At 46.7% G+C, this 19,107-nt stretch overlaps 1 long non-coding RNA gene across 1 annotated transcript; it reads right to left on the reverse strand.

Moving 5' to 3' along the window:
• Positions 1 to 460: 460 nt before the first annotated feature.
• Positions 461 to 16,151, reverse strand: LOC123374143. Its single transcript, XR_006581014.1, has 3 exons — positions 16,068 to 16,151; positions 14,355 to 14,459; positions 461 to 635 (listed from the first exon to the last, which is right to left on the reverse strand). It is a non-coding gene; the product is annotated as an uncharacterized LOC123374143 (long non-coding RNA).
• Between the last annotated feature and the right edge of the window lie 2,956 nt (positions 16,152 to 19,107).

Raw genomic sequence — 19,107 nt, forward strand, 5'->3', positions numbered from 1 at the left:
GCCAGACCTCAACACTCTGCCAATGACACCGGGCAGAAACTGGAGTCCCCCAGACAGACCTGATCCTGGCTGGCCATCAAGAAAAGTTCATGTGTCTTATTGGGAGCGGTGAGCACTGTTTGGGTGACGTGTGCTTTCTGGTTTTGGCGATTGTTAAGAAATAGAGGATAAGGGTATTACCACGTAAGGCTCTTTCACTGGTAAAAGGTCCTGCAAACCCACAGGGTTACAGGCCTGAGCCCTAGGAACAGGGTCAGGGTGGGTGCCCTAGAGTGTGTGAGTAACAGAGAATTTTGTGCAGGTAACGGCCCCAGGGGCCTCTATGTTACTGTGGGGCCCTCGCCACCCGTGGATCGAGAGAGTACAAAGGTGGCTGAAACCCACCTTAGCCCCCACTCCCAGCTGGGCTGTGAATTTTGGGCTTTATCTCTTAGAGGTACAACAAAGAATCTCACCCCTGGGTCCTATTCCCAACTATTCCGTTAACATGCTGCACAAACGGGCAAGTCACTTCTGTTCTCTGTGCTTCTGCTCCTTTTCCCTGCCTTCATCTGTCTTGTCTATTAAACGGTAAGCCCTCCGGAGCGGGGTCGATCTCTCACTGTGTGACTGTATATTGGAGGCCCGACGTTCTACTGTAATACAAAAAATAATGACGTTGCAACTGTTCCAGCCCCTCACTTTGTTGTGAGATGAAGACTGTCTTTCTTTCGGAAAGAAGTGACTTGAACAGAAGCCCCTTCCTCGGTACTGCTGGCTATGCAGGATCCTCCCAAATAAGAGCCAATACCGTATTCATCTCTCACCTCCACCCTCCCATCTCCTGGAGGGGCTGTGTATATGACAGAACAACACTCTGCCCCCTTTTAGAGAGTTTTAAAAGTGATTATTGGAACTCTTTTCTGTCAGTCCTGCTGAAGAGCCAGGTTCCCTTAGCATTGGGTCCAGCTGGACAGGGCTCAGAGAGAAAAAAAAATGTACCTCTACAAATGATATGAAATAGATTAGAATAATGTGCTGATTTAAAGGTCTGATGTTTTGGGAAAATCCAAGGCTGGAAGCAGGTGCTGTGTGTCTCATTTGAAAGCTTTCTAGTGGCATACAGCTCCCGAAAGATACCAAGATGTCAGACATAACATATGTCTTCTGCCCCATTCCCCTGCCCTCTCACTGCCCCTCTAACCTTCTCTACCAGCATTTCCATCTTCTGATACTTTCCAACACCCATTCCCTTCCCCACCCACCACTGGTTCCTTTCTCTCCATTTCCCAAATCTCACTTCTTGTCACTGACTTCTCTCCTCCTCTTACAGGACAAGAGGTGATGGTAGCAGTGCAGGGAGGAGAGGGAATGTTAAAACAAGAAATCCCAGTCTCACGGCCTTGCTGCCTACGGCTAGGACCGCCGCCGCTCACAAAGACATAGTGAAAAGGGCAGCATGCATTTGTACACCAGGGGGAAAAGAACCAGGATGAGTCTGATGCAGCTAGTGAAAGAAGAGTATCTTTGTGGTTGGCACTGGAAGCTCTCAGCTTTATCATCCTAGTGCTGTGCTCACCCCAAACCAGATCTGCGTGTTTGCAACTGAAGGGGCTGCTGGGTCTCTGCATGAGAGATCTTGGATTTGTGATTTACTCCTCACATCTCACCAGTGACCTGACAGACAGACAGACAGCTGCTCCACTTGCTGGGATGGGAGTGGGGTGAACCAACAACCCTGACTTGTGATTGCACAGAAAAAGCCTCTAAGCGATCACTGTTTATTTCAGCAGGGTTGCCCACAGCGGAAAGACTTTTTCATGCAGGCTCTGGTGAGTCTCAGCTTGGGTTGAGAAAAGTCTGCATTGCTGTTCCCTTCTGCATCTCAATTAGGTGTCAGGACTGTTCACTACCCACCTTTGGTTAAGAACAGATGCATAGCCCATTTGGCACTGTTTTGAGAGCACTTCAATGTAATGAACGCTGGTTTCATTTAAGGATTTGAATCATAGTAAGTGGCTCTACTATCCGCTGCTTTTTTGATTCACTTTATTCTTTTATTCTTACGGTCTGTGAAAGCCATTCGCTTTCTGCCACATTCATTGGTGAGACTACAGTGAGCAATGTCCTGTTAGAAAATGAAGTTCAATATGTGGGCCTATAACAAAGGCTGGAGGCAGGACTTAACAGAGGCAAGCTGGCTTTAATTCGAATTCAGTACCAACAGTTGAACAGAGTGACAGAAATAAGCAAGGTGATCAAATAAAATAAATGATTAAAACAATTGCTCTGTAACGTGGATAGTGTCTGAGAGAGTTTTCCATACAGAAGAGGTGCCTTCAAACTTTTAAATCCATTTCTCTACGACAGATCTGCTGTTGGCATTCAGACTATTACATTTTATCTCAGGCACAGATAAAGCCTGTTAGGGATAGCATAACCAGCCAGAATTGCCCCATTTTTGGTTGTGAGGATTCAGTGATTTAAGAAACTCATGCACATTCTTAACAATCTGCTATATATGTTTACATATATTTTAAGGTTTTCTATGCTGAAGGCCACAAGAAATCTTGCAAAACAAAAAAAAAATATCGCAAGGTCAAATTCTCTAATTCTCACTCTGGTAAAGTTCTCATTGACTTTCATGGGAGTTTTTTTTGAGCAAGGAATGCAGGTACTGATCCAATATAAACATTTCTGATCATCTCAGTGTGTGAAATATTCAAATTTTAGAGCTTTGCTGTTAGAACAAAGGGTTCAACTCAACATTGCTTCTCTATGAAGAGACTGTACCATCGTGGTGTTTGAGCCAAAGTCTCTTGAAATCTAGAGAAATATTCCTATTGACGTCAATAGGCTTTGGATCAGACCCATAGTGGAGGAATACCCTACGGGTGTCAAACCAAACATGGAGAGGGAGGTGTTATCCCAGAAAACATCTGTGGCAGAGGGGCACAGAGGGCTAGCTGTGAGGTTGGAACAAGCATGGTGGGGGAGGGTGAAGTGAAACTGCAGAGCTATGCAGTTATTCACTCGGTAACAGAGATGGGGCTCAAACCACATCTCTAGCCCCAAACACTCCCCTGACTTGGTGAAGTTTGGAGTTTGTTGTGACCTTAATGGCTCAGGCAAATCCCTTCTCTATAAACAAAGTTCCCAGTTTTCTAAATGTGTTGTAACACTCAATAGATTGAGTATCAGAGGGGTAGCCGTGTTAGTCTGGATCTGTAAAAAGCGACAGAGTCCTGTGGCACCTTATAGACTAACAAACGTATTGGAGCTCCAATACGTCTGTTAGTCACTCTATAAGGTGCCACAGGACTCTGTCGCTTTTTTCCAATAGATTGAGTGAGCCTGGAATGCCTTAGGAGAGGAAGACTGGAAGATCTGGAAGACTATGGCAGTGTTAGCTACCAGCCTGATGATAACATAAGTACTTAGCACTGATGACATTTTATAGTTGAAATGCTCTTTGCAACAATTCTCACAATTAAAACTGGTTGGGAATGAAGGATGTTTTTAGGGAACATTTTCATTAAAAAACCCAAACTTATTTTATGTTGTTAGATCAAAATTAGAAATATTTCAACCAGCTCCACTAGCAACACACCACTCAGATCTGGTCCGAAACATCACACTTCCATGTGATGCCCCTGAACCTTTTGGGGCCCTGACAGAGGTCAAAGTGCAGGGGCATCCATGACCCTAATAATGAGGTTCCTATTCTAAACAGGAAGATGGAAGGGCTGAGAATGATGTGTGTGCCCCCCAGTGAAATCAAGGGAAGAAAGAAATTGAAGATGCTCTTCTCATATTTTCTTCAAGACAAGCAAGGTCCACCTCTGAGGTAGGTCTTTCCCCCCATTTTACAGACAAGTAAACTGAGGCATTGGGAGCACAGCTGGGTGGGAAATTATATTTTCTTCTCATGAAAAAAATCAGCGAAAGTGAGATGTTTCCATTTTTTTTTAAACCAAACATTTTCAGTTTAAAAAAAAATTCAGTTTCATGATGATAAAAATTCAATTAAAACTCAAAATTTGTCAGACATTTTCCATTTGGTCACAAGCTCCATTTGTCAAAAAGTGTTTCCATAGAAAATGTTGAAACCAGCTCTAGTATTAAGGTGAAGTGACTTCTCTGAAGCCACATGTGCTATGCTACTTCAGTGTCCTCTGTAGCTTCCAATGGACACTGGTGAAGGAACAGACCAGCCAGCCCCATAGCATAAGGGGTCAGAGATCACAAGTTTTGGGGTGCCCCCCTCCTGCCCTCTAAGGGTCTGTCTACTACACGTCAATTAAAAAGCTGCAGCTGGCCCGTCCCAGCTGACTCAGGCTCTCAGGGCTCAGGCTAAGGGGCTGTTTAATTGTGGTATAGATGTTCAGGCTGGGGCTGCAACCTGAGTTTGGGACCCTCCCACCTTGACCTAAGAGTCTAACTGAGGAAGTGGTAACGGCAGCGGGAAATACTGAGTTAACGGATCACTGGACTCATTTATAACAAGACAAAAACTGGGGAGCACCAGAGCACTTGATTTGGTGGCAGTAATAGAGTGGGGTGGCTTGTGGGAGGACACAATCTCCCAGTGGCGATAGAGCCTGTTGGAAGACCCCTTTAGTAGGAGGCAAGACATATCTGCATAGAAATATTAGTCCCATGTTTATCGTTAACACTTGTGTTATGGTAGCACCCAAAGACCAAATCATGACCGAGGCCCCACTGTCCTGAGCAAAGCAAAATCAGAGAGAGGCACAACAGGGGCCTGATCTCAGCTAGGGATGGGGATAGAACATTCAAACAAACAAACATGGTGGTACCGGGCACAATTTTGTTACATGTTTTGTTGCAATTGGCCTTTGAGTTCGCCCCAAAGAATCTGGAGCACAGAAAAATCCTGGTGTACAGCTAAGCAGAGATGGAACCTGATCTCTGAGTTCTACCTGTCGGCCCCAGTCTTGATGAATTTGGCGCCACCTCCTTCCCTTGTGTTACTATCTTTGTTCGTGGGACAGGCACATTTTGTGCCATTTCCCCACATTAGCCTAATTCCATTTTATTACTACTAGGGCCTGCGGAATGGATTAATGGCACGCTATTTTCTACTCTAGTAATCTTAGTCACAAAAGTGAATGAGAGCATACAGTGAAAATGAAGATCTATCAAGGCCCTGCCAGCAGAGTGATAACTCATTCTGATAGCTAACACCGGGGATGAGAACAGAAGATGAAACAAACAAAAAAAACACCCCTCCTTTTTATTTTAATACCAAGAACAGAACAAAGCACATTTATCCATGCTCATAACAAAGATTATAATGAGAACAGCAACACACTAGAATAGCATCTTATTTCAGGGATAGGGCTGTAATTTCATCGCCTGCCATAGGTAGTTGGCAGTCTGACTGCGGGTATGTGTGTTTAAAATGCATGATCTTCACTCGCGCAATTTATTGCATCTTGAGATCACCTTGATGAAATTTCAAGCCTGTAACACCAGACAAGGTGCAATGCAGTCTGTTATCTAACAGCTAATGTGGTATGGCTATTCGATGTGGTTACTACTGTAGCTGACTGCATTTGATACGTACATTTTTAAAACTGGTACCCGCAAGGCACTTGCTACAATGGTGTAGCAAAATTAAATTAATATAGACATGCTTATTGTGATCATTCAGTGCATTTCCAGGCTCTGCAGCCTCCGATCTGCTTCGCATTTTAGTCACACCGAAAGCTTTTTTGAACTTTGATAGGGCTAATAACGAGGGCGTATTCATTATTTCAGGAGATTTGGGTTCAAGCCTTGATTGGTGCAGAGACTTTTTGAGCAAGTCACTTTGGTCCTGATCCAAAATCATTAAGTTAATGGGAGTCTTTCCATTGACTTTGATAGACTCAGGATCAAGTCTTTGATGTCTCCGACCATCAGTTCCCTATTAGTAAAATGAAGAGGATGATCTGTGGAGTCACTATTTAGTTGGGGCTTGGTCCTGATTTAGTTGGGATTGGTCCTGCTTTGAGCAGGGGGTTGGACTAGATGATCTCCTGAGGTCCCTTCCAACCCTGATATTCTATGATACGAGGACACGTATTACTGTTTGTGGGGGACCTGATATGGGTGACCATTGGGGCCAGGGGCGGCTCTAACAATTTCGCCGCCCCAAGCACGGCGGCACCCCGCGGGGGGCGCACTGGCGGTCGCTGGTCCCACGGCTCCGGTGGACCTCCTGCAGACGTGCCTGCAGAGGGTCTGCTGGTCCCATGGCTCCGGTGGAGCACCCGAGCTGCAGGACCAGCGGACCCTCCGCAGGGATGCCTGCGGGAGGTCCATCGGAGCCGCCTGCCGCCCTCCTGGCGACAGGCAGAGCGCCCCCCGTGGCGTGCCGCCCCAAGCACGCGCTTGGCGCGCTGGGGTCTGGAGCCAGCCCTGATTGGGGCCCTGTCAAACCCGAGATAGGGTTCTGAGGGAGGTGGAGGGGGATAATACAAACCTAGAGATTCTGGTCAGAGATCTTACTCCATTTTTAAGAGGCTCATGTCAGGAAAAGGAAAATCCATTCCTCCCTGCTATAGCCCCACAGACTTCTGGAGAGCTATGGCAGGAATCTGGCCCAATAGGCCTTCTCCTCCAGCTTTATCAAAAGTTACATGACCCCGCCAAGAATCCAGCGGCACTAACAGGCTGTTCAGCATGTTTATTACTCACTCTCTCTCCAGTATGAAGAAGGATTTGGCATAAGTTCGGGTACCTATGTTAGGGGTAGGGCCTAACCTTTCAGCTGAGCAGGGCTTCTTAATCCCCACTTGACTGTTACTTGCGTCAGATAATTTACATGATAGTTATGAGTCTCACTTCTCTCATTCATTCTTTCTTGCCCACAGGGGCTGGGGACAGAATGCTGAATTTAGAGAATCATCACCCCTGGTGCATAGTTTCAATGTATTGGTGTTGTAACTTAACGAATAGGAGACTGGGAGTCAGGAGTCCCAGATTCTATTCCTGCCTCTGCCACTGACCTGCTGTGGCACCATGGATGCATCGCTTCATTTTTGTTTCCCTCCCCAACGCTCCTCTGTCTTGTCTATTTAGATTGTAAGCTTCTCAGGGGAGGGACTGACCTAGCAGGATGGGGCCCAAATCTCAGTTAGAGCCTCCAGATGCTACTTCAGTACAAATAATTGTGCTTTATCACTTCACTAACCACTAACCAAATTGTACTAGAAGATGTGGACTCTGGCTCATGCACCACATCTCTCCTGAACTATGTAGATAAAGCTTCCACATCACTCATAGACTTTAAGGTCAGAAGGGACCATTATGATCATCTAGTCTGACCTCCTGCACAACGCAGGCCACAGAATCCCACCCATCCACTTCTATAACAAACCCCTAGCCTATGTCTGAGTTATCAAAGTCCCCAAATTGCGGTTTGAAGACCTCAAGCTGCAGAGAATCCTCCAGAAAGTGACCCGTGCCCCATGCTGCAGAGGAAGGCGAAAAACCTCCAGGGCCTCTGCCAATCTGCCCTGGAGGAAAATTCCTTCCCGACACTCATAAGAGGAGAGAAACTTTCACGGGAGCTCATTAAAGCAAGGATTTGATAGTGTGTGAGATTTTTTTTTTAAAAGGCTAAGTAGCATTTTGCACATAACTATGGAGCTAAGGCCAGCACCACAATAATTAGTTTTTGAGGACTTGGATCATTGTGACCAGGTACAGACATTTTGTGTCCCAGAAAATCAGCATGCTGTGGGTAAGAAGGATGGGATGGGGCTATGAACAGGAATATTTAAAGTAACAGCAAAGTAACTCAAGGTTTTCTTAGCCTTGCAAGCACCACAAAGGAAAATCCAGCTTGCTTAATTTGGTTTCTAGTACAGTTATCCCCGAAAAGCAATTCTATAAAGAGTGGTAGCATAGGGTTCCATGTTTGTTGTATCTCACTGATTCCATAGCAAATGTGTTCAGTTTACAAATTGAAATTGCCAGCCCTGCTAACTCAGCCTGAGATTTGTATAAGGCTGGAAGAAACCTCCATCATCAATCATACCGGACATGCAGGACAGTCTATGTTCTCAGTTATCCCTCTGCATCTCCACATCGTCAAATTATGCTGTTAGCAAGAGTTGTTTTCAATGGGTTTGCACCAGTGTAACAGACTGGAATTTAGTAAACAATTTTGCTGATGATCCACCAGAAGGAAGAGAATCTAGCTCACTCTCCTTTAGCTACATGAGATTCTCCATGGCTAGCAAGAATAAAATTCAGATTTTTGTACCTATAGTCAGCAGACCTCACTCTGAATACACATAATAGCATAACTGTGGAACAAGAAATTGCCATTTTAATACAGTCACTTGTCAGACTCAAACCTCACCTGAAATTAGCAATGTGACCCTCTAAAAGTGTAGCTAAGATAAACAGTTTGGATAAGCATCCAAACTGTCAAAACATCTAGGACCAGATTCTCCAAAGGGTGTACATGACCTTCAGGCTACACCAACACCGTGAAATTCCCCTGCGTGTGTAGCCATACTCCCACTAGCTCTTATTGAGGTAGCACAAGTATAAATGGCAGCATAGGCACAGTAGCACGAATAGCAGCAGTGGAGGCATGCCTTAGCCATGTTGAGAACAAATCAGCCTGAAACCCGGTGAATACGTACTTGGCACGGCTAAGCTTCGCCTCCAAGGTCACTACACATGCTAGTGTGGCTATACCGCTTGTGCTAGCTTGATGAGAACTGGCGTGAGCAGGGGAAATCATATCCCTAGCTTGTAGTGTAGATGCAGCCTCACTTGTTTGTGTGACTTGCATGGGCAAATTACTACATTTGCACCTCCAATACAAGCATGGCAATAGAAAATACAAATTAGATGCACAACTACATGGCGCATGCTTCTGAATATTTGGCTGCTTGAGATGGGTATCACCGAAACCACGATTTTGTGAGCTTTGGGAAAAGCTCAGTTAATACTTTTAAAGAGTATGATTTTGCTAAAGCTTGAATCATTGGCCTAACTCTGTTGCCACTTAAATCAGTGTAAGTGTTAGCTCAGCACTTTTGAAGTCTGTGGGATTTTCATGTTCAGATTTTTTACAGCTTTGTGGTATGTTGGCAGGAAGCACACGAGAAGCAGTATTCTTGTAGTATTTCTAGACTGGGAGGAAGCAGGAAGTAACAAATCTTGTGAGAGCACACGTGCTCCGGAAGTTTTTAATATTTCCTTCTTTCAGCTGGCAATACTGTAAGAGCTACCTTTCTTGCATTTCAATTTTTTCCATTATTGGTCATAAAAATGGAATAAAAAGCGAGTATATTAAAAATTCTCTAATATTTTTGAAGTTCTATCACTGTTACTCCCCTCTTCCCCTCCCTCTGAAGTTTCTGGATCAATCAGAGTTTTGGCTGAAGGTGAAGGTCAGTTATTTTATCCAAGCTGCTCATCCAAAAATCAAATGTTTCTGTAGGACAGTTCTGCAAGACAGTCTGAAGCCAGCACTGGCAAAGAGGCACAGCTACAAACCTTCATCATTATTTCAAGATAAGTTTCCCTCCCCCTCCCCCCAGGATATGGACAGCTCTTTGGTGGAACTGTGTACCACATTCAGTAAGGAAGGCGGCAGACAAATATGTTCTTAACTGAGTGGGCACAATCCAATTTTCCTTGCTTTGTAGAATCCAGTGACTCTTATCTGCTTGAGAGCAGGCATTCCTCATAACTTGCCATCTGATAGCTATTCTATGGGCTGTGTGAAATGAGTTATGGTCTCAGTCCATTTACTACTGGACTGAGACCCTTCTACATTACCAAAACCACCTGCATGACCCAAACCAGGTGGCAGTCACCCTGAGCTGCACTCTCACTCAGGGCCGGTGCAACCATTTAGGTGACCTAGGCGGTTGCCTAGGGCGCTAGGATTTGGGGTGCACCATGTTCTTCGGCAGCGACCGCGGCAGCCGGATCTTTGGCCGCTGCCAGCATTTAGGCGGAGGGAGCTGGGGCAGGGGAGCGCGGGGAGGGCTGCCTGCAGCAAGTAAGGGGGGGGGCGCATCACACAGGGGAAGTGAAGCAGCCACGGCATGCTTGGGGAGGAGGCGGGGCAGGGGTGAGCTGCTTCACTTCTCCTGCCTCCCAGGCTTGCGGCGCCAATCAGCTTAGGCGCCGCAAGCCTGGGAGGTGGGAGAAGTGAAGCAGCGATGGCGTGCTCGGGGTGCTTGTGCGCAGAGCAGGGGTGAGCTGGGGCGGAAGGTAGAAGTTTCACCTAGGGCCCTGCTCTTACTTAGGGTATGTCTCTGTGAGGATAAACCCCAGAGCTGACCCAGGTCAGCTGACTCAGGCTCATGGGCTGAAAAATTGCTGTGTAGGCTCCAACCCACGCCTGGATGTCTGAGCTCTGGGGCCTGAATGTCTACACAGCAATTTTCAGCACAGAAGTCTGAGCCCTACAAGCCTGAGTCAATCGACCTGGGCCAACCCTGGCCATGCTACAGGGGCTTTATCACCATGTAGACGTACCCAGAGGTGATGCCTATGCTGGCCCGCAGTTCAGACTACAGGGCTGTGAATAGCAGTGAGAGCTGTAGCTCCCTCGTGTGGATGCTGCGTGTGCAAACTAAAAGGTGTTACCTCACATTCATGTAGTCCTGTTTGAAGAGGACTATGTTAATGCAAACTAGGAACCTCTTAGTTCATGCCTGCAGCACCCACACAAAGGGGTTCAGCGCAGTACCTAAGTGCAGACTAAGAGGTTCTGAATAGCAGTATGAGCTGCGGGCCACTATCGACACACCCTTAGATCTTGTCTATGCTTCAAAGGTTTTCCGGTCTAACCATAGACACCCTAGTGGGGGCAAAGTTTATACCAGCAAAAATGTGTTTGTGCCAGTCTAATTTATACCAGTTGCCTAAACAAAAAATAAGCCTGACCAACAAAAGCCAGAATAACTGCATCTACATTTTCCAGAGTAGCAGCTGTGTTAGTCTGTATCCACAAAAAGAACAGGAGTACTTGTGGCACCTTAGAGGCTAACAAATTTATTTGAGCATAAACTTTCGTGGGTTTAGCCCAGGTGCCACAAGTACTCCTGTTCTTTTTGCATCTACATTATGGCTTTTGTCCGCATAGAGGCAAAGAGGTCCCTGGTCAGAGTTCCCCATCAGTCAAAAATGTCATTGACCACAGAGCTGTGAAGTTCCCATTTGTAGTTGGTTGCCTCCAGCTCAAGTTTGAGGCCTACTTGGGGGCAATGTGGGGAATTTTGCTATATACCCATTCTGGGAATAAATGGAGGATGTTAGTCTCCAGGACTGCCTTGTTCTTGACACTGTGTAATATTTTCATTTGCTTGGATGAGTCCCTCCTACTGGAGCACCTCTGTACCGAAGAAGTTACTCTAATCAGAGAGATTCAAGTGGATGAACACACAATTTGCTTGTATATAAGCAACAACTTGTAAAAAGAACAAAGCAACTGACATCATCAGCGTTTCTGCCAAGATCTGCTTCTACGTTCAGTTAAAAAAGGCGTCCAACTAGTTTTAGTTGTGCCATTTCAATGGTATTACTCTGTTATACACATTTCAAGCTTACTAAGCTATTTGAGGGCATGCCTCTTCCCATTCTTCCTCAAGACACACTTTGTCAAAGAGGACTTTAAACCTTAACTCACTCCCTCCCCTCAAATCACATTGGGATTTAAAAAACAAAATAGAAAAAACCACCCATAGAATTACAAGACTCATGGGTAACCCTCTTCATTGTCTGTAGGGTATTGATTTAAGCCATCAGCTCTTCAGGGCAAGTACTTTGGCTACCTGTTTGTGAAGGACTTGGGGTGGGGAAGAGAAGGGAGAAGGACAGAAACAGGCAAAATGATAGGCATTGTATGGTGTTTGGGATTAACGAAGGTGTGGTGTTTGTGTTTCTGGTCTTGCTATCTAGATTGCAGTGTTTGAGTTTCTGCAATCGTTTGAACAGAGATAGCATTCACATTCATATCGATAATGCAGGAAAGGCAAGTTCCTTTTAATGAAAAACAAGCTCATCTGCAGGATTTGATTTCAGGCATGACTTGCATGGGGCAGCCACATTCTGTGTAATTCTACTGGCTCAAACCTCAGTGAGTTGGCATGACAGAGCCTTTTCTGCAGCTCTGCCAGCATCCTGTTATTGGTGTGCCTCATCTGCAAAATCCTCTGGTACCACAGGGACCTGTGCACTTGGCCCTGACCACGTCAAACGTAGACGCTCCAGGACACTACTTGATTACATATCCTGGTTCTGATTCCCCCACCATTCTCCAAGTTACCTGCTTGTGACTGCTGATATCAATAGTGTTACACTAGTAGAGAATTAGGCCTATGCGGTATTGCTTCACTGTCAATACTGTTACCATTGGAGTTACTAATTGGGCTGGTGGGACTAATGGGTCTTGGTGTGGTATTTTTCCCTCAATACGTCCCAGTCCACTGAGATCTCTTCCTTTCCCCCCCCATTTCATTAAACTTTATTTTTCTCTCAGGTGGGGTTTTATAGCATTTTGTGTACACGCTGCTCAGAGAAGCTGCTTGGTACTGCAGAAAAGAAGGAGCCCTGCCTCCCGGAAGGAATTCCTTGGGGCCAGACAGCTTGACTGTCACTTCCGCTATTTTAACATGTCCTCCCTAGACAAGCACAGAAGGATTTGTACCCCACTAGGGGGATTAATGCAGGATGCCCAAGGAACTGGAATATCTTCCTTGCTCCCTTAGTGTCCAATCCAGGGCCTGTTGAAGTCAGGGGGAGTCTTTCATAGGGCTATCACCCTCCAGGATTAGAGACTAGGTCACGTGATGAAACCTCCAGGAATAAACCCAGCCAAAATCGGCAGCCCTAGTTCAGTTTTATTTCAGTGGAGGCCAGAACTGCCCCTTTGTGGCCCAACCCCGCCCCCCATGCCCTTCCATGTACTTAAATCAACTGGCATGGAGAATGCCTAGGTGGGAGGGAAGCCAAGAGGTCTCCCAGATCCAGAGAACTCAGAAGCAGTTGGGAAAGAAACAACTTCCTGCATCTTGCTCAGCCAGACCCCGACAGGCCGTACTGGCTCACCTCTCCTCCCCTGGAATCTGCTTCACTGAGACCTTTGGCAGCTGCAAGGTTGAAGGAGCCCCTGGCTCTGCAGAGGACTAAGCCGGGCAGTGCTGCCCAAGAACTAGCCTTGCAGCATCCTGTGCTATATACTGGGCGTTGGAGTGATTGGCCTCAGAGACACGAGCTAAAAAGCAGGAAATGCTCCAGAACCAGAGGGCCAGATTCAAATTAGATTGAGGCAAGGAGGCGCTCAGTTGAAGGGGAGAGCCGAGAAGCCTCTCCCACCCCTGCCCTGGGCCTAGTGATGCCTCCAGTTCCAGCAAGAGGACTGTGCAAGGCGATCGCTGAGAGCAAGACAAGTTTCCCCAAAGGAAGCCATGGACCAGCCCTGCCGTTCACACTGGTGTTCAGTGCACACCTTAATCATAGGATGTTTAATGGGCCAGTCTACCCCCTGCTTCTTGAAGCATTGGGTCAAATTTACAGTTGCCCTACAGCCCCGTTGTGTCAGGGCCATAAACTCCCACTAATCCGCTTAACCGACCTTATACGCCAGGCATAGATACAGGTCTGCACAATCTCCACAGGAGCTGGTCGTATTCAGGAGTAGAATGGAGGCCAGATGAGGCAGCATGGTTGGGGCACTGCGCCTCACTAATTCACCACTGCTGCAAGCCCCATAGGGTGTGTCTATACTGCAGTGAGACACCCATGGCTGACCCATGCCAGCTGACTCAGGCTCACAGGGCTTGAGCTAAGGGGCTGCTCAACTGCAGTGTAGTCATTTAGGCTCAGGCTGCAGCCCGGACTCTAGGACCGTGTGAGGGTCCCAGGGCTTGGGCGAGTATCTACACCGCAGTTAAACAGCCCCTTAGCCTGAGCCCCGTTGTTGGGTAGGGAAGGTTACAGTGTCACCATTTTGGATTGGTAAAAGGACAATCTGTCCTCCATCTTGGCATTCCTTCAACTTTCAGCCCCAAAACAAGGAAAAGGTGGGAAAGATAGTGTCTCCTGGCAGCAGAATCTGCCTAGCACCAGGGGTGCGGTGTCTCTGGATGCTATGAAAGCAGGCTATCTCGGTGAGACATAGAAGCCCTCCCATAGAATAACAGCCTAGCTAATAACTAGAGCCCTGAGGTAATAGGACTTGAGGTGAACCTGTAACATCTACCAAGGTTCCCTTGACTTACCTCCACTCACCTGCTCCATCATCACGTGAGCTAGCAATCACATTCAGCACACAAGATGACGAGATCAAGAATAGAAGACAGAAGACACCATACTGAAGATCTACTTACCTGTCACCAAAGTTCCTGAGATCTTGTTTCTGTTTTACTCCTGTTCCTGGCACCTGTCCCTGAGACTCTGGTTCCCGTCTGTGTTCCTGTTCTCCTGTCCAGCGTCTGCAAGATATGGTATAGTCCTTCGTACCCCATTGTGTATAGGGTTTGGGACTCTGGGGTTCACCTCCATTTACATCATTTGTGATAACAACTGAGCTGTTATAGTGTTATCTTAGTTTGCAGGGAGTCCTAGCCTGTTCTTATATAAATATCACCTGTTTGTGTGGTCAAGACAAAGGCAGACTGAGGTTGCAATTACCAATGATAGATGCGGAAGGGGTAGAACACTGCAGATAGCCCATTTTCTGTAAAGTAAAACAAGTTCCAACTCTCTCAGGCTAACACCATGAGCCCGAGTCAGGTGGCACAGGCCAGCCACGGGTGTCTAATTGCAGTGTAGACAGATCCATAGAGATTAGGGCAGCAAGGAACACAGTTTAGGACAGCCCTTGTGGCATGCGAGCACACAGGGGACAACATAGGATGTGTGTGTGAATGAGGCAGATGCTGCCACCCCTCAGTCTCCACCGTAACTGTTGCTCTAGTAGGGCTGTGAATATTCCCATCCCACCCCAAGGCCTGCACAAGTTCTCTCACACTGCTCAAATACATACGCTCCCACCTCTGCCCCACATCACAGACTGTGGTTCTTCACACACCAGTTTTCTCCTAGACAGTGAGGCCTCTTAAGATGAGCAAGAAAGGGCACCAAGACTGACATCCAGGGACGCTAGCTGGGAAAGAGCTGAGTCCCCCTGGCTTTGGCTCAAATCAGGTTGTGAATTAGAGTGGAGCAAAGCACACAACACCAAAAGAATAAGAGGGGCCCTTGCCTCTCTGTATTTACTATACTAATAAAAAAAGCCTCATAGCAACTGGCTGTAATGTAAATCTACTTTAAGGAGTAACTGCTGCACTGGGGATCATTAAAAAACCCCAGCTCTGTCATTAAAGCTTGGGGTTGGGAGATTGCTCATATGATTATTTTTACATGAGGCTGCACAGAGGATTGTTCTGCAAAGCCACACAGCTGAGGGGGTTGCATAGACAACTTGCTAAGGGAGTTTACTCAGATTTCCTATGCAAAGGCATTGTGTCCCAGAAATAGGAATAGCTGGCTTCCTAGGTGGCACTCCCACCAACACCAGGATTCAATCCTTTTGTTTCAGGGCTGAGTTCCATTTCTCCACCCCAAAACAATTCCAAATAAAGCCAAGAGATGAACCAGCTCCTGTATCCTGCAGCAGCCTATCTACTTCCTGCACATCTTACAGCCTCCTCCCCCAAGATGCTCACTGGCCTTTTATCGGAGCACCAAGGGGTCTGCAGGCTCTGGCCCATGGCTCTAACACAGTGGTTCCCAGACTTGTTCCACTGGTTGCAGGGAAAGCCCCTGGCAGACAAGGCCAGTTTGTTTACCTGACACTTCCACAGGTCCAGCCAATCACGGCTCCCACTAGCCACGGTTCACTGCTCCAGGCCAATCAGAGCTGCTGGAAGCAGCATGGGCTGAGGGACGTACTGGCCATAGCTTAGGGTTTGGGAACCACTGCTCTAGCATATAAGGGTATAACACCCATGGCTGGAGGTTGAAGCCAGACAAATTCAGACTGGAAACAAGGCATACATTTTTAAGAGGGAGTGTTAATAATCATTGGGCCAACTTACCAAGGGTTGCTGGGGATACTGTATCACTAGAAAGGTTTAAATCAAAATACTCTAGTTCCAACAACAATTAACAGCAGCAACAACTTCATTAGCCTGTATTATACAGGTGATCAGAGGAGATGAACACAGTCTTCCTACCCAGCCTTTTTATTTGAGAACCTGATGCCCAGACTCAGACCTGGGAGGTAGCTAATTACACACAGGTGAGGCTGAGCCTGCCTGATTGGAGCACCCATCAGGATTCAGGCATCCGGTTGGCTGCAGCTGTGCAGAATCAGTGTTCTCTGCCACACTCATCTTTGCACTGCAGGTGCTTTGTTTTGTGAGCTTTGCGTTTTGCAGTTAGGCTGTAAACACTGGGTTTGGGGGCTCCTTTTCCTCTCCAGTTGCACAGACCCTGGGGCATGCTGTCAGTGCCTTGTAATGGAACAGTGGTGTGTGTACCAATACAAAAAATCAGACCCATCGTCTGGGAGTCAGCTAATTAGTCGCAGCTGGGAAGCCTAACACCTTTAATGGAGGTAACGGTCCCTCTCTCTGTTTTTGGGGCATCTGCCTTTAATTTACTCTGTATCAGCATTTTTAAAAGTGTCTGTCATCATAGTAGCCAAGTTCCTGGGGTACTGCATTCAGGGCTTGTTCCAGCACCTGCTGCTGTAAAGGGAAAGTCTCTTGTTGATTTGAATGGGCATTGGACCAGGCCTAGATCTTTAATGGTATTTAGGCACCTGGTTCCCATTAATTTAAGTGGGAATTAGGAACCTAAATAAATGCCTCTGGTCCTCTGTTTCTAGCACCATATTACTGGGAAAGTATTGAGAAATAGAAGGAGGCTCAGAGGCACACAATAAAAATGATGAGGGGTATTGGAGAGATGGTTGAGGAAGGGTTAAAAGTGCTAAATTTGTATGTCTCACCTGAATGACAGTTAAACCCTGGTCTGTGTGAGTTCCTGATATATGGCCTCATTCTGATTTCATAAGCATTGGTGTAAATGAGGAGATGCACCACTGAAATCACCAGTGAGATCAGAATCAGGCCTCCAGAGCTTATCTGTCATAACCCTTATTCAAAATACCAGTGTGTCTCTCCATTGTCCAGTACTGAATTATTCCCCATTTACAGGGGGTCAGGAATCTCCCTTCCTGCAAACAGTGTACATTACACAGCAACCAGGATGAGTGATTTACAGAAGAAAGGGGACAAAGCCCTGTTAAGGTGGGCCTGTGGTATGTGCTTTGATAATCCACAGCTTGGTGCAATCCAAAAGCAAAATATTTCCTTTTCTAAAGTATCTTCATGAGCCAGGGATGAGACTTCCTCCTTACAGGAATGGTTTAGCCCCAAAGTGCATAACCTTTGCAGAATTGTAGGCTGTATTGGAAAGGCAGGTGCTGACTCCAGGCTGAGACAAGGGTCTAGGCTGTGAAGAGAAATAACTGGAGCCCTAAGCTACAGAAACTCTACAACCTGCCTAAAACAATATTTAGGGTGATAAATTACATTTTACAACCTGTTTCTTGAGTGTATTAAGCTTAGTTTATGTGTTTTGTTTTATTTGCACAGTGATCTGCTTTGTTCTGTTTGCTATCCTTTATAATCACTTAAAATTGAGTGAGTTTGCACCCAGCACTTCGCTTGTATTTTCAGGACTGCAGGAAAAGGCTCATCAATGGCACCGCTTCTCTGAAATCTACTTCCTGATGACTGTTTTCACCTATCAGATACTCACTCCCACAATGGGCTCAACACAACACCCACCAAAATCAGTGGCAAAAACTCCTATTGATTGGAATCAATCTCTGCAGGATGGTGGGTTCTGCCTTCGATGCAGGGGCGGCTCCAGGCCCCAGCATGCCAAGCGTGTGCTTGGGGCGGCATGCCGTGGGGGGCGCTCTGCCGGTCGCCGAGAGGGCGGCAGGCGGCTCCGGTGGACCTCCCGCAGGCGTGCCTGAGGAGGTCCGCTGGTCCTGTGGCTTCGGTGAAGCATCCGCAGGCACTCCTGCAGGAGGTCCACCGGAGCCACGGGACCGGCGACCGGCAGAGCCCCCCACCGTGGCGTGCCGCCGTGCTTGGGGCGGCGAAATGGCTAGAGCCAACCCTGCTTCGATGGTTGCTGTGTTTTGCTCAGATTCATTCATAATAAAGTCTGCTTACAAAGATAAGCACTCTCAAAGAGGTTGACACAAACAGCAGCCCTCTTCTAGGACTCCAGCTGTTTGTTGCTTGGCAGGATTTTAATAAGGTTGCTTCGTAAAACTTGACCCAATCAGACGTTGGATTCAGCTCCAGATGAACCTGAACATGGGGTTGCAGATTTTTCATTGTCTCTTTTGAAAGTCAGCTGAACCCTTTATTGAATGAATCTTGATGTTCTCAATTCATTCAGCGTGCAGACACCTATTCACTTCGTATTTTGGGGGCACGTCAGAAAACAGTAAAGGTCACTCTGCCGAAGAAGCCTATGAAAATATTTGTATCTCTAAGGCACTAGGCCGCCTGCTTCTTCCCTAGCCCCTGAAAGCACGTCACTGATTCCTTCTGAAGCTTCATACTTTTAAATACCTAAAAACTTACCTGGTACTCCTAGCTACCGAGAATCGCAAGTGTTCAGGGAGGAACATTCTTGCTGATCCTTGCAGAGCTAGCTACAGAATGGACATTTCACCAGCTCTCACAGCTGCTTGTCCATCTGGCTGGTAAATAAAGTAGTAAATAAATATATAAATAATAATAATACCCCATCTCTGCTCCACAGATATACTGGAGCTGGAGAAACCAGCCTAATCATTCTTTTTTCTCTCTGGTACCCAGGCACAGTGGAGAAAAGTGCATCAGCTGGAAGGGTTGGCAGTAAAGTTCACATTAAAAATGTTTTCAGTTCAGTTACTTTCAAATGATCATTGCGAAAGGGTGTGGGGCAGTGTCTGATCTGTGGGGAGCAAGAGGGTTCACTCCAGCTCAGCTACCGGGGGGATGAATAAATGCCCACAGGAAGGCAGGGCTCTGCAACTGGGGTCGTAGGCATGGCCAGCCCCTA

The sequence above is a fragment of the Mauremys mutica genome, chromosome 7 (genome assembly GCF_020497125.1).
Source record: "Mauremys mutica isolate MM-2020 ecotype Southern chromosome 7, ASM2049712v1, whole genome shotgun sequence".
Lineage (NCBI taxonomy): Eukaryota > Metazoa > Chordata > Testudines > Geoemydidae > Mauremys > Mauremys mutica.